This window comes from Hypanus sabinus, unplaced genomic scaffold (genome assembly GCF_030144855.1).
Source record: "Hypanus sabinus isolate sHypSab1 unplaced genomic scaffold, sHypSab1.hap1 scaffold_716, whole genome shotgun sequence".
In the NCBI taxonomy this organism is placed as follows: Eukaryota; Metazoa; Chordata; class Chondrichthyes; order Myliobatiformes; family Dasyatidae; genus Hypanus; species Hypanus sabinus.
Window position 1 is genome coordinate 149,887 of NW_026781568.1, and position 24,641 is coordinate 174,527.

Sequence of the window (24,641 nt, forward strand, 5' to 3'; positions counted from 1 at the left end):
ACTTCAAGTTAGACATTTCTTACAAAAACATTTAACTAATTTTCCTTACATATTGAATGCCGGCTTGTTAGGTACTATTACGAGTATGAACCCTTTGATGAAGGTTTCCATTGGAAGAATTTATAAATTACTATCACAATGGGATAAGTGTCCTTTATTTAAGATTAAACAAAACTGGAACTTAATTTGACTTTTATGACGGAGGACTGGACACGGATTCTGAAGTTGGTTAACTCTTTTTCAATTTGTGCTAGTAATGCACTGATTCAATTTAAAGTTGTACATCATTACTATTTGACGAAGGAGAGATTGTCTGAAATGTTTCCTGATGTTGATAGTTATTGTGATAGATGTAAAACTGAGACAGCTACACTGACACACATGTTTTGGTCTTGTTCTACACTGGAACAGTTCTGGAAGTCAGTTTTTTTCTACAATTTCTAAAGCACTTGAAATTAGTTTACAACCTAGCAAATTAATTGTACTTTTTGGAATAATTCCTCAAAATATCCAAGCTATTTTTTTTGTCTGACCAACATGTTATTGTGCTTGTTACACTGATAGATAGGAGGGCCATTCTGTTGAAGAGGAAAGATATGTCGGCTCCCACTCTGTTACAATGGTTCTTCCAAGTGATGCTATATCTTAGTTTGGAGAAAATTAGAAGTTGAACCTTTGAACCTGTGTTTGAATTTGAGAAAAGGAGGTGTTCATTTTCTCGTTATTACCATTTGAGTTAATTGATAATTTTCTCCATGATCTAATTGTATTTTTTTTTTCTTGCTGGCGGTTTGCTGGTTATCTTTAGAAGCATTTTTTTATAACGCATGGCTCCGGGGTTGAGTTCTTAGTATTTTTTTCCTCACTTTTCTTTGCTTTAGTGTTTTTTTTTTTCTTTCCTTTTTTTGTGTCACCATATTTTTCAATCTTTAAAACAATGTTTTTTTTTTCCTTGACGCATTGTAAGTGTTATTTACTTTGATGTACTCTTGTTATTTTGGACAATAATAATGAAAAGGTTTGAGTAGTTCAGACTCAGCAGAAAGCAGCTGATTGGGCAATCGAGGTCATGTGACCAAGCAGTCTGATTGGGTAATCGTAAATTGAATAGCTCAACAAACAAATAAAAAGCGGGGTAGATCAACTGGAGCGGCCAGTGAATGAGTGGGGCCTGAGCAGCAGTGGAGCTTTGAGGCTTTGACTCGAGAGGTTTTGGCGAGCAGAGGCGGAGGACGAACTTGCTCCCAGTGGGTTTTTATTAATTTAATTTAATTAAGTTAATTTAATTAACTTAGGAGTTGGTGATGGAGGCAGAAGATAGGGTAGTCCAGTGCTCCGATTGTAGGATGCAGGAGTCAGGGACAGCACAATTGTCTCTGATGACTGCACCAGCAACAGAAGCATCCAGCTTCAGCTCTTGTCAAACTGAGTTAGGGAACTGGAGCTGGATGAACTTCGGATCATTCGGGAGGCAGAGGCAGTAATAGATCGAAGTTTCGGGGAGACAGTCTCCCCTAAAAGTCAGGAGACAGGTAACTAACTGGGTGACTATCCAGAGAGGGAGGGGGAATAGACAGAGAGAGCAGAGCACCCCTGTGGCCGTTCCCATCAACATTAAGTTTTATGTTTTGGAGATTGTTGGTGGGGAAGACCTACCAGGGACAAGTTGTAGTGGTCGTGTCTCCGGCACAGTGACTGGCCCCTTTGCTGAGAAAGGAAGGAGGGAAAAGAGGAGAGCAGTAGTGATTGGGGATTCGATAGTTAGGGGGACTGATAGAAGGTTCTGTGGGAAAGATCGAGAATCCTGGATGGTGTGTTGCCTCCCTGGTGCCAGGGTCCGTGATATCTTGGATCGAGTTCTCGGTATTCTCAGGAAAGAGGGTGAGCAGTCAGCTGTGGTCCGAGTGGGGACCAATGACATAGATAGGAGTAAGGATGAGGTCCTGAAGAAGGAATATAGAGAGTTAGTATAAAAGGTAAAAAGCAAGGGGGGTAATCTCAGGCAGAGAGAGTAGGAACTGGAAGTCATGGCAATTGAATGGGTGGCTGAAGAGTTGGTACAGGGGACAAGGGTTCAGACTTCTGGAACATTGGGATCTCTTCTGGGAAAGGTCTGACCTGTACAAAGTGGACCGGCTGCACATGAAAAGGAAAGGGACCAATATCCTGGCGGCCAGGTTTGTTAGAGCTGTTGGAGAGGGTTTAACCTAGTTTGGCAGGGGGTGGGAATCAGAATGTGAGTGCAGAGATTAGGGTACAAGGACAAGGACATGATACTATGTGCTCTGAGTTGGTGAGGAAGGACAGGCAGGCGATAAAACATAAATGTAGCCACAGAGGGGTTGAAATGTGTCTGGCATGGATCAGTATGTGGAGTTATGACACTGGCCGTTACTGAAACCTGGATGAAGGAAGGACAGCATTGGCTGATGGAGGTACCGAGGTTGAGGTGTTTTAAAAGGAATAAGATGGGAGGTAGAAAGGGCGGGGGGGGAGTAGCAGTACTGGTCAGGGATAGTTGCACATCTATAGAAAAGGGAGGACGCTGCAGAGGGAGTGTCCACTGAGTCGGTGTGGGTGGCAGTCAGAAATAGGAAGGGAACAATCACGTGTGCTGGGAGTAGTCTATCTGCCCCCAACTAGCCCTTCGGACACCGAGGAGCAGATAAGCAGGCAGATTTTAGAATGGTGCAGGAAATACAGGGTTGTACTTATGGGTGATTCCAACTTCCCTCATTGACTGACACCACCTGACTGCAAGGGGGATAGATGGAGCTGAATTTGTCAGGTGTGTTCAAGAAGGATTCCTGATACAGTATGTGGACTGGCTGATGAGAGGAGAAGCCATACTGGATCTAGTTCTAGGTAATGAACCTGATCAGGTGGCAGAGCATTTTGGTGAGAGTGACCTCAACTCCCTTAGCTTCAGAATTGCTATGGAAAAGGATAAACAGCCAATGGGAAAGTGCTTAACTGTGGAATGGCTAACTGAAGGGATGAGGCAGGAACTAGTGGGAGTAAATTGGAAACAGATGTTCAAAGGTGAAAGCACAGAAGTAATGTGAAGGAAGTTTAGGGAACACTTGGGCTGGGTTCAGGATAGGTTTGTCCCACCGAGGCAAGGAAAAAGTGGTAGAAAAAGGGAACCATGTCTGACAAAACGAGGCAACTCGTCAAGAGAAAGAAGAAAGCATATGTTCGAGATAAGAAGCAGGAAGCAGGAGAGGCTCATGAGAAATATTGGGTAGCCAGGAAGGAGCTTAAGAAAGGATTTAGGAGAGCTTGAAGGGGGCATACGAAGGCCTTGGCGTCTAGGATTAAGGAAAACCCCAAGGTGTTCTATGCGTATGTGAAGAGCAACGATGACAAGAATGAAGATGGGCCCGCAATAGGATAAAGAGGTCAACATGTGCCTGGAGGCGCAGGAGGTTGGACAGTTACAAAATGGATACTTTGCTTCAGTATTCATAAGTGAAAAGGATCTTGATCAGGGTGAGGTCGAAATAGAGCAGGCCTATATGCTGGAGAATGTGGAGATTAAGGAAGAAGAAGTGTTGGATCTTTTTAAAAACCACAAATCCCCAGGTCCGGACGAGATATACCCCAGGTTGCTGTGGCATTGTGAGAAGAGATCGCTGGAGCAGTAGGATCTTTGAATCCTCTTTGGCTGCAGGGGAGGTGTCGGAGGATTGGAAAACGGCTAATGTAGTTTCCTTGTTAAAAAAGGTAACAGAGAAACCTGGTCAGACCTGGTATAGACCAGTGAGTCTTACGTCGGTGGTCTGCAAACCATTGGTAAGGATTCTTAAGGATAGGATCTACGAGCATTTGGAGAAGTACAGACTCCTCAAGTATAGTCGACCTGGCTTTATGAAGGGAAGATCGTGCCTCACGGGCCCAATTGAGTTTTTTGAAGAGGTAACAAAATAAATTGATGAGGGTAGGGCGGTAGATGTCGTCGACATCGATTTTAACAAGGCATTTGACAAGGTACTCCGCGAGAGACTCATCCAGAAATTCATGAGGCATGGGATCAGTGGATCCTTGCTGTTTGGATTAAAAAATGGTTACTGGAGTTGTGGAAGGAAAGTATTCCGCCTGGAGGTCGGTGACTAGTGGAGTGCTGCAAGGATCAGTCCTGGGACCCCTGCTCTTTGTGATGTTTATAAATGACCTGGATGAAGACGCAGGAGGATGGGTGTGTAAGTTTGCGGATGACACGAAGTTTGGAGGAGTTGTGGATGGAGATGTAGATTGTCGAAGGTTACAAGAGGGTATGTACAGGAAGCAGAGTTGGCCAGAATAGTGGCAGATGGAGTTCAATCCGATTAAGTGTGCGATGATGCATTTTAGAAGGACAAACCAGAAGGCTGAGCACAGGGTTAATGGTCGGTTACTTTAGAGTGTGTATGAACAGAGGATCATTGGGGTTCAAATCTATTCATCCCTCACGGTCGCTGCACAGATTAATAGAATAGTTAAGAAGGCCTGTGGGATGCTAGGCTTCTTTAATAGGGGGATTAAGTTCAAGAGTAGAGAGGTCATGTTGCAACTCTACTAAACTTTGGTGAGACTACACTTAGGGTATTGTATTCCATTCTGGTCACCTCATTATAGGAAGGATGTGGAAGCTATGGAGAGGGTGCAGAGGAGATTTACAGGGAAATTGGCTGGATTGGAAAACAAGTGTTATGAGGCATGATTAGTAGAGCTGGGACTTTTTTCTTTGGAGCATAGAAGGATGAGAGGGGTCTTTATAGAGGTCTACATGATTATGAGAGGCATAGATAAGGTGCTAGCCAGTACCTGTTTCCCAGGGCACGAATAGCAAACACCAGAGGGCATGCATACACAGTTAATTTAAGGGCTAGAAGTTTATGGAGACATTTTTTTACACAGACGGTTGTGAGTGCCTGGAATGACTTGCCAGGGATTGTGGTGGAGTCTAAAACATTAGGGGTATTTAAGAGCCTCTTGCACAGGCAAATGGATGAAATACATTTATGGGTTGGCTCAAAATCGAGCGCCGAAGGGTCTGTATTGTGCTGTCATATCCTGTTGTCTAGTGTCTTCTAGTGTCATTTTCAAACCGTGTCCACTGGTGCCTGTTAGTGCCCGTGGAATTCTGGGGCTTAGTACTGATAAATACCCATACAATGGCTACTTTTCGTTGAAGCTGGCATTTATGGAAGCAGATGTTGGAGTAACTGAGACTATGGAAACGGATGGAACTTTTTTATTCTTGTGAGAAGGTTCCAAGGAGCAAGCAAAGAGAGAAGTAGAGAGAACTTTTTGAGCACTTTGTCCATTCACCATGTGTTCAGAGCTGCTTTTAAGGAGGTTCAAGTTCCTGCTAAGTAGGATTATGAGCGGAAAGGAGAAACTGTGAGGTGCATCCCGTCGAAACCCGTCATGTTACATTCTGGGAGCAGCTAGAGCGACCGGAAAACCTAGATTTGCTGAAATGTTCGAGGAAGGGAAATGGAGATTAACTGATAACGTGTTGGAACGTGAAGACGCCTTTTCCACTTGCAGTTCTGAGTTTGATTTCTCCAAGAGTACTTGCCACAGTATTAGAGGAACCGAGGGCATCTATTTCCGAGAGAGGTCTCGCTGATTGGTTCCAGCGGGGGTTCCTGACATTCATCCGCAGCTGATGAAACAGAGGGAAGCTAAGTTTAGTCATGGAGCAGGAGCGCCTAAGCCGCCGGGAGACACAAGTGACAGACACCGGGAGAGACGGTCCAGTAGTCAGCTGGGTGACACGAGTAATAGAGGCTCTCCAAGGGGTGATTTGATGCGCGAGCCACTCACTCTCCTGAATTCCCCTGAGTAGAGACCCAGAACCAGCACATGCATGACAAAGCTTTCAACCCTGGAATAATTTTCTAAACCACCTCTGAACCGTCTCCAGTGACAGCACAACCTCTCTCAGACAAGGGGCTCCAGACTGCTCACAATACTCGAGGTAAGGCCTCAACAGTGCATTTTAAAACCTGAAAGTTCCATCGCTGCATCCATACCCCATTCCTCTGGAAATGATCGCGAACATCGCATTGGCCTTCCTCACCACTTTCGCAACCTGCATGTTCACCTTCAGGGAATGCTGGACGAACAACGTTGAGTCCTTTTGCACCTCAGATTTTCCAATTTTCTCTGCGATGAGAAAATAGCCTTCCATTTTATTTCTTCTGCTCAAGTGCAGCACCATACATTTTGTGGCAGTGTTTTATGTCTGCCACTTCATTGCCCATTCTCCTCATCTTCCTCTGTCCTTTTGTAGACTTTCTACTTCCTCCAGATTTCCTACACCTCCACCTATCTTCATCTAGACCACAAACCTATCCGTATGATCATCAATTCCAGCATCCAAGTCATTAACACATAAAATAAGAGTATTCATCCATCGGTTGTACTGTATCCTGCAGTTCCGTTATATATTATGCAACCTCAAATGCAACTCTCTTTATGTTTAATCTAATACGCTTATTTTGTCCAGATTTTGTTTTTATAGCTTTTGAAATCATATTTACTATATGTATTGTGTTTCAGCTTTACGTGAATAATTTCAAATCGTGCATATTCGATCCTCTGTCAATGTGTAATTCATCTGGTTGTCTCTGAGAGAGGTTAAATCTAAACAAACTCCAGTGAGCTTCATAGTCGCCCTGGATTATTACGTAAAATAACAATTAATATTGCTATTACCATTATTCTATCACTTGACTTTGCACAAATTGCTGTGTTGTACTCATTGAGTGTTTTGACCGTCCTGTTAGTGCGGTCCTTCATGGATTTTATTGTGTTTCTTGGATGCCCGCAGGAATGTCAATCTCACTGCTGAAAATGGTGATATATGCATACAGGTATGCTGTGATGCAAAATTTACTTTCGGCTTTGAACTTTGAACCAATTGGGCCGAAGGCTATTTTCCATGCTGTACGACTTAAAATATCTGCATTGCAAAACAGGGAAGAGTGGCCTGTTAAACAATGGAAAGTGAATATAATCCAGTCCAGAATGATCAATCCGATATTCCCAAATCCAGAAAGGTGTTAAGCACACGCTACGGAGCTCCGCGGCAGATGCACGTTTGAGAACGACGATGTAAAATGCCTTTTCAATATAGAGACCAGCAACGTGTCTGAATGGCCCCGATGTCATTCTGTCCAATAAACAGCCGCGGTTGAGAAGGTGATGCAGACACTCTCAAACAGGCCTCTTTCTCATCAAACACCGCAGCCCGAATCCCATGTAACCTGTTGTTCTGCTCTCTGTTGTGACTAAAACAAAATCTTTATGTTAATTGTGTCTTTCTCATACTCCCAAACATACCACGCTTTGATCGCTGCAGTAAAATTACAGTGATTACATTATAAAAAACAGCACATGGAAAACAGAGTATTTGTCGTGAGTGGGATTGGAACCCACGCCTCCAGTTGGAGATCAGAACACTCGCGTTTAATAGGAAGCGACTTACTCGCCTTAAGTCTGGCGCCTTAGACCACTCGGCCACCCTGACCGCTCTGCAGTACTCTCTCCACATGCCAGATAAACAGCTGAATTTCGGAATAGTCTGAATGACTGCTTTGATGAGAGGGTATACATACAAACACTCTATATCCTGGGATTCTAAATGAATATGGACGTGATGCATTTTCTCAGGTTGCGAGCATGTGCAAAATCAGAGCGTACAGCATCACAACACTGGAATTGTGCTGCACCCCGTTCAGGCCATCCTCCAGAGAGAGGATGACGAGGATTCGGAGACTGTGCGGAAGAGCATCACTAAGATGCTACCTGAAATAGGCGGTTTGTGCAATAACGAGAGTTTAGTCAAACTTGTTCTTTTTCTCTGGACCATCGGAGGTGAGGGGGAATCCGACAGACGTTTCTTAGATTTTCAGGCAAAGATATTGGTAGTGCATGCAAAAGTTATCTCCATTCCAGGGTTTACAAGTCTTTAAACGATCCTCTCTTAGGGCATACATTTCAACTAAGAGGGGATCGTTTCAAACACGATGTGCCAACACCCCATAACTTTATGTCGGCAAAACCAAGGACTGATTGTTGTCTTCAGCAGAGGGAAAACCAGAGGTTTTTGAGCCAGTTCTCCTTGAAGGATCAGAGGCGGGGCGCGTCTGGAACTTTAAATTGTTGGAATGACTTTATCCTTTGCTTTCTTAGGAGACTGCGGAGATTCAGCATGAGATCAAAAACCTTGATGAGCTTCTATAGATGTTTCGTAGAGAGTATATTGTCTGTCTGCATTGAGACGTGGTACGGAAATACCGTACCTTTGAAGGAAAATCTTTAAAAAGTTTATTGAATTCTGCCCAGTCCATCACGGGAAAAGCACTGCCAAACATTAGGCACATCCACGTAAAACGCTGTCATAGAAAAACAGCATCCACCGTCAGAGGTCGTCACCATCCTGCCATGCTCTTTTTTCGCTGCTGCCATTGGGTAGATGGTACAAGAGCCTCGGGACTCGCACCACCACGTTCAAGAACAGTTACTACCCATCCGACACCGGACTTTTGATCAAAAGGTGATAGTGTACACTACATGCCCACCCATTGAATATTCCGACGACCAATCATTTCACTTTAGAAACTATATTGATCAGCTGAGTATGCCAGGAGGAGCTCAGCAGACCAGGCTGCATCTATGGACAGACGTAAGCAGTCGGCGTTTCGGGACGAGATCCTTCACCGTGAAATTGTTTCTGAATAAATCACTTACCCACAGTTCGGTGTACGGTGATCTATTGTAATGCGATGAACAGTGTCAAGAACATAATCTTATCTTCCAACAGTTTTTCTAATCCACCTCAACAACCCAGGGTTTGTTTGCAGAAATAACATCGCCTCGATTGAATGCTTAAAGACAAATTATGTCAGGAGTGGGATTCGAACCCACGACCCCAGATGGAGACCAGAACACTCCCGTTTGTCTGAAAGACTTTCATTCCTTGAGTCTAGCGCATTAAACCACTCTGCCAACCTGACAACTTTTGATGTGTGTTTGTGAACGGAATGAATGCCTGGCTTGTAAGCAAAGTTATATACACACAATCACACATATCGTCCTGCCAATCGGAAATGAAAGCGAGAGTGTTACAATTTTCTCAGTTTAGGCAACTTCTGTGGAAAGTGAAGCTGTAAAACAATTCCAAATCGAAGACTCGTGAGACGAGTCTCGGCAAGAATTTGTGAAGGATGTTTGCTGAGATGGATGAGAATGCTTGGAAGACTCAATAATTTTACATTTAGGGAAGCAGAGAAACAAACGTTAATAATCAGGACTGAATCTGCAAACTGGGTGGGAGTTGATCGCAACAATGTCAGCAGAAACTGATTACAGGTTCTTCAATGATACCGAGCAGCGCTGCTTTACAGATGGAATCTGGTATGTAGACGACAAGTCCCAATAATCTGATGCTTGTGGAAGAAAGCGAAGATGTGACAAGTTTCGCAAGAACATAAGACATCGTGCAGAAAGGCCGTTTGATCTCCTGTGTCTGTTTCATCATTCCGTCATGGATGAATTATTACAGTCAGAATGTTGTTCAGGCTTGTAGAACAATGTTTAATCTGTCGGAGAGGAAACAGAAACAATGTGTTTTGGACGACAGAGCAGCGGCCTTTCTGAGAGATGAGACGCTTTAGAGAACGTAATTCGCTCAGGTTCTCTGATCCAGTGTTAACGGTACTGAACACATTAAAATAAGGCAGGGACAGGCTCTGGATGCCATCGACTCAATAAAAGGCTCCTCGCGGGATGTGGAAGACGGGGAGGCCTCCAGAGTTCCTGATGACGACACCTGCGGGAAGTGCTCACAGCTGCAGCGTGTAACAATCCGCCCTGGGGTGCTGGTGTTGAAGCTGGATGAACTCCGGTTCATTCAGAGCCTCGGACGTGATGGACCGGAACATATAGTGATAGGACAGCCAGGGTGCAGGACACAGAAAACTGGGTGACAATCAAGAGGAAAAAGGTTTTACAGACCCAGTGCAGACTATCTCTATGGCCATCACCGTCAGCAACACCTGGATGCTGTTTCTGGTTGGATGACTTGGACGGGGAAACACATAGAGGTCGGATCTCTGGCACTGAGTATGGTCTGTGACTCAGACTGGTAAGGGAAGAACAGATTCCTGGATGGTATGTTGCCCCCCGTGTGCCAGGGTCAGGGACAATTTCGATTAAGTCTTGAACATTCTCCAGTAGGAGCGTGAGCCGGCAGGGGTTGGCTCCAGCTCGGTGCCAATGACATCGGTAGGAACAGTGACGAATTTCTGCAATGGAAATTCAGAGATTTAGGTGCTGAGATGTAGGGCAGGATCTTCGGGGTTCTGACAGCGACTCGTGCCGCGTCCTTATCAGACCAGTACAGGAAATATGATGCAGATTAACACGTGGCTAATGGTCTGGTGCAGGAGGGAGGCCATACGATTTTTCGATCATTGATCTCTCTTCCAGGGAATCTGAGACCCATAGATAAAGATGATTTGCACGTGAACTAGAAATGATAATATCCTGCCAAAGGTTAGCTAGCGCTGCATGATTAAGTTTAAACAACATTTGTAGGGAGGTGGGAACGAGCGTGCCAGAACAGTGAGCGGAGAGATTGTACCGACATTTTGATAAGATCTCACACAACGGCAGGAAGGTACGACTAGTGCTCTGCACTGCGTATACTTCAGTCGCAGAAGTATCGGAGAATAAGTCGATGAACTCTGGGCTAGGATCAAAACCTGGTATCATGGTAACTTAGCCGTTAATGAGACTTGGTTGCAGAAGAGTCCGGTCTGGCATTTCAGTATCACTGAGTTTCTTTGTTTCAGAGTAATAGAGCGGGATGGACTAAAGCAGGAAAAGTAGCGTCAATAGTCAGCGAAAATGTCACGGCTGACTTCAGTCAGGACAGATGCAGAATTAAACTATTGTGGTTTTATGAGTGAAACTGAAAAAGAGGAAAGGTAAGATCACGTTAATGGTGATAGTTTACTACCCACCCAATAGTCAATAGTATTTAGACGGCCAATGTTGAGGAGATATCGCTGTTTATTGCAAATCATTACGGTTGTTAGAGTAGGTGTTTTTAACATTCCGCACGTTGATTGTTAATTCCACACTTTTAAAGGACTATATGACAATAGACAATAGACAATAAGTGCAGAAGTAGACCATTCGGCCCCGCGTTAGGAGATCGTCCAATGTGTTCAGGATTTTTTAAAAAATGTGCATTTACTCGCTGCCGAGAGCGTTTGCGATACTTGATATACTATTATGAAATTAATGAGTCGGGGCAAGAGATAAAAGCTTGATCTAACGAACTCGTAACTGGTGATCACAATGACATTGGTTTCAATGTAAATATGTAAACGAGCTTTTTGCTCGTTGATGTTCGTGCGTTGAGAATTTTCATTGGAGAAAGGTCAATTTTGACGGTATCAAAAACACTTAACAAGTGTCGATTGGAGACGGACGTTTTCTGGTAAGTGGGACGCGTTCAGAAATGAGCCAAATATCTGTACATGTACTCAGTGAATGACCACTCTCCTTCGGCTTGCACTGTTCCAAATCGACATTCTTTTACAAACACTAATACACAAAATTCATGCAAACATACAATAGTTTTATTTGAGCAGCAGCCCAATGGCGTATATTATGGAGCTTGGTCCACACTCCATAATCGGGAAAAATGAAGTTCTATACAATTGATAAATGATTACAAATATTGAATAAAACATGAATGTTCAAGTGAAAACCAGGCTAGAGGCGTTACTGTGTGTGCTAATTATGTTAACAATTATTCCTTATCGCCTACCTAAACACGGGTCTCAGTGTCGACTTATATTCCCATCCTTTGCCAAGACGCTCGCAGATGGGTTGACGTTCAGAGTGAGAATTCACCATCGGGAACACTAGAAGTGGAGGATAGTACGAAGCTTCGGGAAAGCCCAAACAGAAGATTTTTGGCACAGTGTTTGATGTGACCACTGGAATTGCTTCTTACTTTGAGTTCCTATTGACATTAATGGATCTGTTGTTGAGAGGATGAACTGCTTCGAATTCCTCGGCATAAAGATCACCGAGGATCTCGATTCGTCTGTACACGCCAGCTCTGTGGTGAAAAAGGCACAACAGCGCCTCCTTCACCTGAGACGTTTGAAAACGTTTGGTATGGGTTTCCAAGTTCTAAGGACTTTCCATAGTGGAACGATTGAGAGCATCCTGACTGGCTGCATCACTGCCTGGTATGCACACTGTACTTCGCTCCATCGCAATACTCTAACATCCAGGCTCATCTGTACATATGGAATTCCCACTATTCCGGACGTAAACAAAGACAGGTGTGTATATAGGTTTCTAAGGATCATAAGAGACCCGGGTCACGCTAACCACAAACTGTTCCAGCTGCTACCATCCGGGAAACTGTACCACATTTTAAATGCCGCAAACGAAAGCTAAGGGATGTCTTCCACCAGGCCATCAGGCGGTTTAATTGATGCTGACGCAACTGTATTTCTATGTTATAACGATTATCCTGGCGTACATAATTCTGCTTAGAAAATACAACAATTGCAAGTTGCTCATTTATACGAAGACGTATTCAAAAACGTTTTACCGTCATGTAGATGAATAATGTCACTAATCAAGTCAATTTATTTCAAATAAACAATACAAAATAAAGAGGGAGTTAAAATAAAAGTGGACTTGTAATATTAATCATGGACTATAGCATCTGATGGGATTTGCCTGAGGATAGTGAGGCTGAGATGAGATTGCTCGGTCTTAACCAATGTATCAATGCCCCGGATTGCCAAGGACACTGTGGGACAGGGGAATAGCTATGTTGCTCCATCTTGCAGAAGGGAAATCTGGATAAAGCGAGTAACTACAGAGTGTGCGTTAATCGGCAGAGCCATAGAAGTCATAGGATTTTTCAATTGTTCCAACAAAACCACCATTTCCATCGCTAAATGAATGACATTTAACGCAAAAAAGAATAGACCCCAACAGAGTCCCCTGTGAAACACTACTGGACAACGCCTACCAGTCAGAAAACGCTCTAGCTACCCCCCCCCCCAGTCATCCAGTCATCAGCCACTGCTTTGTCCATGCTAGAACCTTCACTGTATTACCATGTAGCTTGTCAAGCAGCCTCATGTGTGGCACTTTCTCAAAAGCATTCGGAAGATCTCATCTGTCTGGCTTGTTCCCCCTTGAAAGAATTCCGTTAGACTTCTCAGGCAAGATTTTCCCTGGATGAAGCCATGTTGACTCCGGCCTAGTTTATCATGTGTCTCCAAGTACACTGAGACATCATCAGTAATAATTAACTCGGACATCTTCCCAACCCCTGTGGTCAAGCAAAATGGCTTAGAGTTTCCTTTCTTCTGTCTCTCCCTGCTTGAAGAGTGAAGTGAGATTTACAATATTCAAGTCTTCCGGAAACATTGCAGACCGAATGGTTGTTGCAAGATCATTTATAATACTTCAACCATGTCTTCAGCCAACTCTGCCACAACTATGGCGTGTACACCGTATGGTCCATCTGATCTACCTTCAGATATTTGAGTTACTCACTAACCTACTCTCCCGTCATGGTAACTTCACACACCTCATACCCATGACACCTGAAATTTCCAACACACTGCTAGTGTCTTCCACAGCAAAGACTGATGCAAGATATCTTTTTAGTTCTTCCGGTATTTGATGGTCCCACTGTGCTACATCTCTAGCATCGTTGTTCAGCGATCTGGTGTCCCGTCTTGCTATTTTTCTTACTTTTTATGTATGAAGAAGAGTTTGATGTCCTTACTAATATTATTCGCTATCTTAATTTCGTACTCGGTATTTCCCTTCATAATCACTTCGCAGTTCTCCAACTTCCCACTAATCTTGCTCAATTGTTCATCCTCTCTTTTGCTTTTTATTTTAATTTTGAAATCCCGTATTAAGACCAGCTAGCCATAAGATATAAGTGAAAGTATTCCATTCGGCCTGTTGAGTCTGCTACACCAGTCAATCATGTGTTGATCCAAATCTTCCAGTCATCCTCACTTCCCTGTCTCTTCACCACATACTCTTTGATGACCTAGTTAATCAAGAACCTATCTATTCCTGAATTAAATACACCCAATGTCCTGGCCTCCGCAGACGCTCGTGGCAACAATTTCCACTGATTTACCACCCTCTGACTAAGCTAATTTGTCCTCATCTCAATTCTAAATGGACATTCATCAATCCTGAAGTCGTGCCCTCTTGTCCAACCTATGCTTCCCTGGCTTCACCAACTTCCCTGTAATTCCATGGGCTCTTATCTTGTTAAGCAGCCTCACGTATAGCACCTAGTCAAAGGTTTTCTGAAAATCCAAGTACACCACTTCTACTGCATCTCCTTTGACTACCCTGCTTGTAATTTCCCAATAAAATCGCAACAGGTTTGTCAGGCAGGATTTTCCTTTCAGGCTTTAGCCTACCTTGCTATGTGCCTCTAGATACTCGGTAATCTCATCCCTTTCAATGGATTCCAACAACTTTCCAAACACCGATATCAGGCTAACTGGTTTCTAGTTTCCGTTCTGCTGCCTCCCACCATTCTTAAATAGGGGAGTAACATTTGCAATTTGAAATTTTCCAGTCTTCCGGTACAATGCCAGAATTCATCAATTCTTGAAAGATCATCGTTAATGCTTCTGCAATCTCTCCAGCTACTCCCTTCAGATCCCGAGGGTGTTTTCCATCAGGTCAGGAGATTTATCCACCCACAGACGAGGAAGTAATTTTCCCTGCACAAATTTTACTTCCAGGACACTCTTGAATGTCCAGTTTACTGCAGACCTTCCACTGTGAAGACTGATGCAAATTGCGCATTCAGATCCTCTACCGTGGCGTTAGCCATGGTTGTGTAATCATTTCTTTAAAATGTTTTTCTTTCTCTTTGAGATGTATATATCTTGTGCCTTCCAGATTGTTTCCGCGTATTCCAGACATTGCAGTTCAGCTGTCATCCCTGCCAGTGTTATTTTTCTTTCTCAATCAGTTCTGGCCAACTCCTCACTCAGCCTCTGTAATTCCGATTACTCCACTGATATACTGATACATTTGTCTTGAGCTTCTTCTCAAATTTCAGGGGGAATTCGATCATGTTATGATCACTTTCTCCTAAGGATTCTGATAGCTGGAGCTCTCTGAACAATTTTGGTTCATTGTGCATCCCCCAGTCCAGAAGAGCCGATCCATTGAGCTCAAACACGAGGGGCTCTGATGAGCCATCTAGTAGATATTCTAGAAACTATGGATCCCGTAATGAAGCACGCACCTGATATCCTCCAAACTACATGCATATTGAAATTCTCCATGACAATTGAAACATGGCCTTTCCAGAATGCATCTTCCACCTCCCGTTGTAATTTGCAGGCCACATCATTACTGCTGTTTCGGGGTCTGTACACAATTCCCAGTGGTGTTTTGTTTTTAACCTTGTGGTTCTTTCGCCCTTTCACAAATAAAGTAACCTTCTGGTATTCGGCAGATCCACTGCGGGGAATAGTCATCTACGCTGACTATTATCGCTATAATCTTATTGTCCTCGATCGAACTCCGACCCAAGATCCTTCTGCATATCAATACTCTCCCAGGCTTTCTCATTGTTGTGTTTGTACTTCATCTCTCAAAGGTTAAGGTTTCGTATTTGAGCAGCTTAAATATTATCTATCATTTCTTCGCCAATATGTTCTGTTGAGTCTATAATATTTCATTATTAGAGTGTATTGTAAATATGTAGATTTATTATACTTTATTTCTCATTTACACAGTAGATTAAGTGTATTTTAAAGTAATTGGCTTTGGTATTTTTTCCCGTGATTAGACCATCAACAGCAGCCATTCTAGTACTTAGCGCATGCCTTCATATTCCTATCAGAACAGCATCTTTTTTTTTTTGCACTTTTTCCTGTTTCATTAACTTAATCAACTTAGACCATGCGAAAAATTCTAACGGAGCAAAATTAGGTCATTTGGCTCACCGATTCTGTTCCGTGTTTAGATCATGCATGATCTATTTTCCCCCTCAGCCTCGATCTTCTGCCTTCTCCCCGTAAATCTCTGCCTTAAGTACGCATAGAGAATTGACCTCTACAGCTTATTGCGGCAATGAATTCCACAGATTGACCATCCTCTGGTTAAAGATATTGCTCCTTCGTTCTAAAAGGACGCCCTCATTTCTGATGCTTTGCACCCTGGTTCTAAACTCCTCCATGGTCAGCAGTAAGCTAAGTGGATGTACAGTACAGGGCTGGGGGTGGTCTCAATAAGAATGACTGCGAAAACCTCCCTTCTGTACACCGTTCCGAACTGTCCAGTCGATCGTTGACCCAACCGCTGAAAGGGCCCAGCTGATTTGTATTCACTGAACATTCTGACTGGTGGTGAGTGCCCTTTCTCAGTCTACCACGCCATCGCAGTCTTGTCACCGGATATCTGCTGTAACTTGGATCGCTCCCCTTCTACTTTCCACAATATGTTTTAATTTCTACTCTGTGCTCTACAACTGGTCATCAGCCTTCAATATAGAAAGCCGTTACCAATATACTTTAGCATGCTATTCACGGCTTTCTGTCACGCTCTCGGAGTATTCAGCATATATGAGGAGGAATAGAGTCGACGTTTGAGACTACAGGAAGGATGTGGAAACTATTGAAAGGGTGCAGAGGAGATTTACAAGCATTTTACCTCGATTTGGGACATGCCTTATGAAATCAGATTGCGTGAATTCGGCCAGTTCCCTTTGGAGTGACGGAGGATGAGAGGTGACCTGATAGGAGTATAAGATGATGAGAGGCATTGATCGTGTGTATAGTCAGAGGTTCCCCACTCCCACCCCAGGTCTGAAATGGTTGCCACAAGAGGACACAGGTTTTAAGTGCTGGGGAATAGGTACAATGGAGTTGTCAGCTGTAAGTTTTTTACACAGAGGATGGAGAGTGTGAAGAATGAGTTGCCGGCAACGGTGGTGGAGGCGGATATTCTAGAGTCTTTAAAAAAAAAAACTTTTAGATAGGTACATGGAGCTTAGAGTAGGGACATGTTAGGCAAAACCTTGTGGGCGACAGAGCTATATTGTGCTGTGGGTTTTCAATGTTTCTATGAGACACATCCATCACAGAATTAGCACTGACCCTTCGGGGCTTGGGTCAAAGACTGGTGTCATGATATGGATCTGTGAGTGCGAACATATTTCGGGGTTATCGTAGATCTGCGGTGTCTAACGATTTGGAGGTGAAAGTTGCTTCATTTATAGATACGCCAATAATAATTTTAACTTGAATTTTGATCTCTGTACTTGTGTTTTGCAACTCTGCAGAGTCCGCACTTTCCCCGAGAAAGGAATCAAAAAGGGTAAACACACCAGGAAGCGTTTTCTTAAAGCATTTGTCGTCAAATATGCATCATAATTTGGAGATGCGAAACGATTTAAGGGTCTGTATGCCAAACAGGGTACGCCCGAGATTTGGGGTGTGCACAGATTTGCGTTTCTCTTCTAGAATATTTTGGTGGACTGGGATTAGGTGTGCGCACAGATTCGGGCGTGTCGCCGGGTTTAAGGCAGCGCACGGATTTCAGCGAGTCGGTCGATCTGCGGGTGTGTTAAATCCCAACACTCTTTGAAGTTTGAAATTTGCTCTTGCTATTCTTTAAAATGGAGACACCAATTTTTCTAACTGTTCTTGCTCTGGGATAATCTAATATGCAAGTGGCGGGCCAGCAGATTTCGGCTTGTGCACAGATATCGGGATGTGCACAGATTAGGCGGTGCCTCGGCGAATATGGGGTTGCTCGTGAATTTGGGGATGTGCTCAGATTTGCGTCTGCCGGCGAATATTGGGGGCGCACACAGATTGGCTGGTGTTCGTGTATTAGGAGGCGCACACTACTTTCTGCATTGCATGTGTACTGTGTGGGGTACATGGATTTGGGGCAGCAGACATGATATCTGGCTGCGTGTGGATTTGGCAATGTACGCAGATTTCAGGGTGTTGTGGTGAAAATGGGTTCAAACGTAAAGAATATATCGGTTATTTTGGAGCTGAGACAATCTCAAGCATGTTTCAATTATAGATACCTTTATAATAAATGCATTTGAATGATGAACTCTATTTTCACTATACATTTTCATGTGGATCCAGCTATTTTCTCATCTGTTTGAAAGATTTGAACTGGTACAATCAATTATGCATGTGGTGAGTTTGATGCTGTGTAAAGATTTTGTGGGCACATAGATTTGTGAGTGTGTGCAGGATTGGGCACCGATTTAGGGGTGTATGGATGCACATGGATTTGTGGATGTCGGCAGATTTGGGCGTGTGACTGGTTTCAATTTTTTTCATTTTGTTTGTTCTTGCAACTTTTTCAGGTGGAGGCGATTACTTGATGAGCTGTTTAAATATATTTTCGCTGGGATAATCATATGTGCATATGGGGGTTTGAGCAGGGATGCATGCTGATTTAGGGTGTATCGTCGAATAGGTGACTGCGCACGGTCTTGCAGACTGTCCGTGCATTTGGGTACGTGACGTAACTCAAGATTGTCTCATTTATACGAGGGCTGATTGATACGTTCGTGGCCTGAGTTAGAAGCAGATGAATTGTAGAGCTCTCGTTACGTGCAGGTCAACTCTTTGAGTGATTATGCACAACGTTTGTAATTAATAATTCATCTCCTATCATTAATGGGATTCCTAGCACACAAAAAGTTATGATCAAATGATGTACTGATCTTACACAAGGATATCAGTAAACACTAGCTGTTGGGGAAGAACGCTCGCTGTGTTTTATCATTGCCATTACATCAGACTGTGGTTGCACTCCGAGCAGAGCGGGAAAAGGGAGTGTTTATTGCACAGAGCTACACATCCGTAAAATGAATTTGTTGAAATTACACCGAAGAAATTCATGATTTATACGCTCAAATCTAAATCTGATCACTGTCCAGATGATCAGCAGATCTAAAAAAAATCACATGTGCAGCCTGTATTCAGTGGCTGGACGTAATGGTGACAACCGAATAACCTAATAATATCTTTACTTCGACACCTGCTGTAGAAAAACTGTGCTTGCCTGATGTTTTGTCTGACGAAGAAATCTGTTTTATTGTAACCTGTTAATGAAACCGTCTCCAGGTTTGAACACATTTCTGTCAAACGTCCAATGTGAATAAACATGTCCTCTCTGCTGTTTCTACATTTCTAAGCTTTAAGAGAAGCTCATTGCAAACCACAGCAGAGATTAATAACAGTTAAGAAGAGACGTGCTTCTTAGTTCTCGTTCGCCCTTTGAAGTCTTACAAATAAGCCATGTTATTATTCAGGGGGAAAGGAAAATAACACCCGGTTCCAAAGATTTGCAAATAATATATGAAGGTGGATACTGTTCAAAAACACGAAACATTCCAAGAAGGCACATAAAGGGGGAAAAGGCACAGTAAAATAATCTGAATAACCGATTAGGAGCACTGGTGGCTGCTGGTTTTTGTGAGAGCTTCAATCGAGGGCAAATTGTACAAACGTAGAGCATCACCAATAAATACGAAGTCACTTCATAAAAAGGTGATGATGACCCTGGATTAAAGCGTTTTCTATCATATCGACTGTTTACATCCAGCGGAAAAGCATCGTACAGTGGTAATGTCTATATGACTGCGGCCTGGCCTCCTGTGTGGGATACGGGTACGGGTATGGACAGTAAGAGGACCATTTTTCCTTGTTTCTTTCTGATTTAACAGCATGAGGATTTGCAGTAAAGTGAGTCAGAGTGCACATGTTGAATATTATTAAGCTACTACAATATCAGGATGACATGAGAAATACTAATCAGCCACTTGTGAAGGCACAAGTGCAAAGACTGCGTGCGAAGAGTACTTATCGACCACTCAGTGATATGATCTACATTGTGCCGGACGGAACCGTGCTGCCGACAGTTAATTCCATCATTCTTTGTCTCTCATTCTGCCTTTCTCTCTCTCACTTCCTGCCTTCCTCTCCTCCGCATGTCTGACGTTCTTGCCTCGTCGCTACTCCCGGCTACCAAGATAACTCCTTCTTCGAGAAAGGCTGATAGTCTTTCTCTCTTATAAAATTGACATATCCTGAGCTAATGCCGCTGTTTCAGAACCGCTGTTTGCATTTCTCATTTTACACACATCACAAAAGAATCAAATGTGATTTTTGACTAATTTACCTCATTCCTTTCACGGGATTTTAAAAGTAAATACATACATTTGTTTATTATTTAAGGACCATTTTTCTGCTTTATATTCAGTTAAGTCGACCGAAATATTTTTAGTTATTTTTTAATTAATTTGGTAATTCCGATATATGGAATAGGCGTATAGCAGCTACTCGGTAAACCAAGGGTTAACACTTTCTGTCATTTCATGGAAAATAAATAACATCTTTTCAAGTTATGCGGTTGACGTCACCGGAGGGTTTCTCTCTCTTATTAATAAGAGTCCCTTTCTCTCAGTTCCCCACTTTCAGTGGGAGCAGCCTCTCCTGCCACGGATGGAGCTGCACAAAGAGGAAAAGTAACGACAGACTAGCTAGTTCTGTCATGGATCAGAATTCTGGAAGGACAGCTTGGAATATAACAGGAAATGGGAAAAATATCTTCTGGATGGTTCCATATCTTTTTGCAGATGATGAACGGATAACGGCAGATGTTCGAGTCACGAATGCTTTAATCGCTATTCAGGTGATTTTCTACCCAGTTCTCGCTATCATTGCTCTTCCCGGTGAGTCCCTTCTAAAGATAATTTATAAAACAACAGTTAACCACACATTTTCCTTCTGACGTGTATCTCTCATAATAATAATTAATGCAGCTGGCACGCATCCCATTTGATAATTAAGCAAATCTTTGCTGCATGCGCTTTGATAACTTACTGAATCCAGGACTCCTGTCTAAGGAAATACGTGCTGACAGTTGCGATGATCCAGAGCGGGTTTACCACAACAGTATATCTTATTATCTGTCTCCTCGTAGGAATGAAACCTCATCGTGAACACTCCTCCTCCATTTCTCCCTGGTCGTTTGAACCAACATCGGTCGGAATACTAACTGAATAAAATCGTTTATAACTTTCCAGCTTTCATGTCAGCCTGCGTTTCCACTGAAGCAAAGGAAGCATTCTCTCCGCGAATGTCATCACGAGTTCCCTCTTCTACATCTGACCATCTTCCTCCCCACTGTGTTCTTAAAACTACATTTTCTATTTGGGATCCTAAACATTATAAAATGCGAAGATCATCACTGTATACTTTCACACCAGTTGCATTTGACGGTTTTTAAAGCCCAAGTAACAGATGATAGACCACTGGAATTTCTTGAAATATTGATGATGACGTATTGTTATGGTGACAAATCAACTCCATTGTTGCGGAGAAAGTAAAGCCTAACTGAGACTGTAACAAATACCACACGAATATAAGGGCAAACATACAAGAGAGACGGGGAGGCTCGCGGTATTATTTGAAGGAAATGTTCAGTTCCAAAAGGTCAGGACACTGGAAGTTAGGTGCAATAATTGGGTTTTGGGTTGCTACTCCATTTGCCAATGCCGGTGCCCTGGGTGACGCGCAGTGACGGGAAGCTGCTTTTTATCTAATGGGACACTTAGTTCACGACAGTTGAGATGCCGCAGATTTAATGCGCCATTCAGTGCTTTTGCCTCAAGAAGTACGAAATCCACCAATCGCCCGACATTGTTATCTGAAATCTCCGCTCTCTCTTTCTTTACTGATAGTCGGTCCAACAGACGGCATTGAGTGCACACAGATTTGCAAAACTGTTTAATTTTACTTGAATGGTAGTCGCGACGATTGTATTATTCTGTCGGATACGTACTGTTCTGGCCGTGGTTTTCGGGGCAGTGAGTGCCATTGGTTTTTTAAAGAAGATTTACTGGTATTTTAGGCTCTCGGGGTACTACGCGTGGATACCTGTTCCATTTATATGTAGGGTAAGAGGGCATTATTTGAATATCGCGACACCAATTGAACTATTTTATTACTTCTTTACCCCTGTATTCCCATTCTGCTGACCAATGGCCTCACCGTCAGGCATATCTTAGTCATCAGCAGAGCTCGCAGGAGACTCAGGGTTACCGGCAACAGACCGAGTTCCAGAGACCCGGAGATGGAGAAACGCAGGAAATCCCTGGTTTTATTACTGATCGTCTCGGGCAATTTCATCGTGCTTTGGGCACCTTTCACTGTGTATTCTGTGTGGCATCGGCTATATGCTTTTGCCACATATGTGCGTCCACCTGATTCGCTGCGAGAGCTGGAAGTCATTCTACAGCTCATGAGCTGTTGTACAAACACTGCCCTTTACGCCATTACACAGACCAAGTTCAGGGAACAGTTGAAAAATGTGGTGAAATCTCCACTCGGTCCGATGTTTGTGAAGAACTCGTGACATTGCGGCGTCACCCGACCTGAAACCACTGAAGTTTTATCCACTGCGGTCAGTTTTTGCCCATTTGGGCCCTGCGATAACCTTGTTCCACTCACACCTCCCAAACGGTAATTACATGAAAGTGTCCATTATACAGCTGCAGTGCTCGTCCCTCATTCGCCGGCATATCTTCTCATCTCTATGCGTACAGCCCCTACAGTCACGACTGAATTGGTGCTGCCAGTCCACTGACGACTGAATTGTGCTGCTTCCTGCACCCACGCTGAGCCCGTCAATTTTATCTAGAGATTGCCACACCGCCCTCAGATCAACTTGGTCCCATTCTGGCACCACTGTTGTCTCTCTGACCCCGACACCATAGATCTATTAGAATTCCGAATTCTATAACGATCCCTTTATTGGGCTACACGCCCCTAAATCAAAGAGCGTTCCCGAATCGGCGTGCATCTCTACATTGATAGGCACAGCACTAAATCTGCGCAAAGCTGAAATAGGTGCACATCACAAACACGCTGACACCCCATAATAAATCATTCCAGAGCAGGAATCATTTCAAAATATTCCCAAAATGGGGGCATTTCGAGATTAATGATCCGTACGCACCCCAAATCTGTAGGTAACTCCAAATCTGTGCACAGCCAGTTATTTGATTACAGGCTTTAAATCTGCGCACATCACCAAATCCGCGAGTACCCTTTTGGCAGAGCGCACGCCTAAATCTGCACCAATGCTGAAATCCATGTGCAGCCCTCAAAACTCTGTGCATCCCATATATGCCGACTTTACCTTAACATTGTGCAATCCCCAGTTGAGTGCGGATCGCAAACACGCTGCCACCTCCGACCATGATCTGAACCGTATCCGGGAGGAAGAATCATTTGAAACCGTTCACAAACTGTCTGCCTCCACCATAAAGTAACAGGAATACTGTTGAAACGTTAAAGTGCATTGATTCTGAAAGTATCTATAAATTAAACAAAATTCATATACGTCACACTACAAATCCGCAGGCACCACATCTCTGTGAGAAACAGTTCACAAGATAGCTGCGTCCGCTTTCAAATGACTTGAAGAAGAAGAAAGCCCTTAACTCCGAGTGCAGTCATCACGAAGCCGTCATGACGTTGTTTTCTTTTAGCAGGCTTTCTTGTTTTTACGAGGCCGCTTTGCGAGCTCGATGCTGAACCCAGCACGGATGGGACCCGGTGGATTCGAACTGGAGAGCCATCGCTCCCAAGTCCGGCGCTGATGCCACTGCGCCACGACTTTGAGAAATCCCCAAATCCGTGAGTACTGAAACTTGCCATGCACATCTGCAAATCTCTGATTACCTTGAAAACCGAGTCCGGACCTGACAGTACAATTGCTGATCCCAGAGCGAGAATCATTTTAATCCTATTTCTTTCACGAGAAGGCTTAATCCGCATTGAAAATAGCAAGAGCAAAGTTCACTGTTAAATTATTAAAGTATCTGTAAACGAAGCAACCTTGATATTTGTCATTACCCCAAATCCAGCAACACCCACAAGTACTTGTGGACACCCATATCGCAGCGCACTTTGAACCCGCTAACACCCTCCAGATAAACAATAACTTATCCGAGAGGAGGAATAATTTCAGATAATTCACGAAGTAGCAATCACCAAATTAAAAATCAGAGTAAAAGAAGAGTAGAAAATTAAATCAGTATTCATTAATGAAGTGCTTATCATGATACAACCTTGACATTCCTCACCACTGACACGTCCAAATCCGTGAGCACCCTCAGACCGTGTGCACCACCAATCCAGCTGGCACCCATGTATGCACATTTGATTTTCAAAGATGAATCCTTTTTAAAAGTTCACCTGAGGCTCAGTTGGAGATTGTTATTCGCACAACATTGTTCTTACCAGAGACATGGCTTTAAGCAGACAGGGCCTGGGAAATGAATATTCATGGATATTCGTCTTATCAAAAGGACAGACTGTCGCGCAGATGGGGTGGGTTGGCTCTGTTGGTGAGGAATGATATTCAGTCCCTTGCGAGGGGGAACATAGAATCAGGCGAAGTAGGGTCAGTCTGGATAGTACTGAAAAATTCTGAGGGTAGAAAGTCCCTTATGGGTGTTATCTACAGGCCCCCAAACAGTAGTCCGGATGTAGGGTGTA

General features: G+C 43.5%; 1 non-coding gene across 1 annotated transcript; it reads right to left on the reverse strand.

Annotated features, from left to right (window-relative positions):
• Positions 1-8,897: 8,897 nt before the first annotated feature.
• On the reverse strand, positions 8,898-9,011 carry trnal-caa (transfer RNA leucine (anticodon CAA)). The gene is made up of 2 exons: positions 8,974-9,011; positions 8,898-8,932 (listed from the first exon to the last, which is right to left on the reverse strand). It is a non-coding gene; the product is annotated as a tRNA-Leu (tRNA).
• Between the last annotated feature and the right edge of the window lie 15,630 nt (positions 9,012-24,641).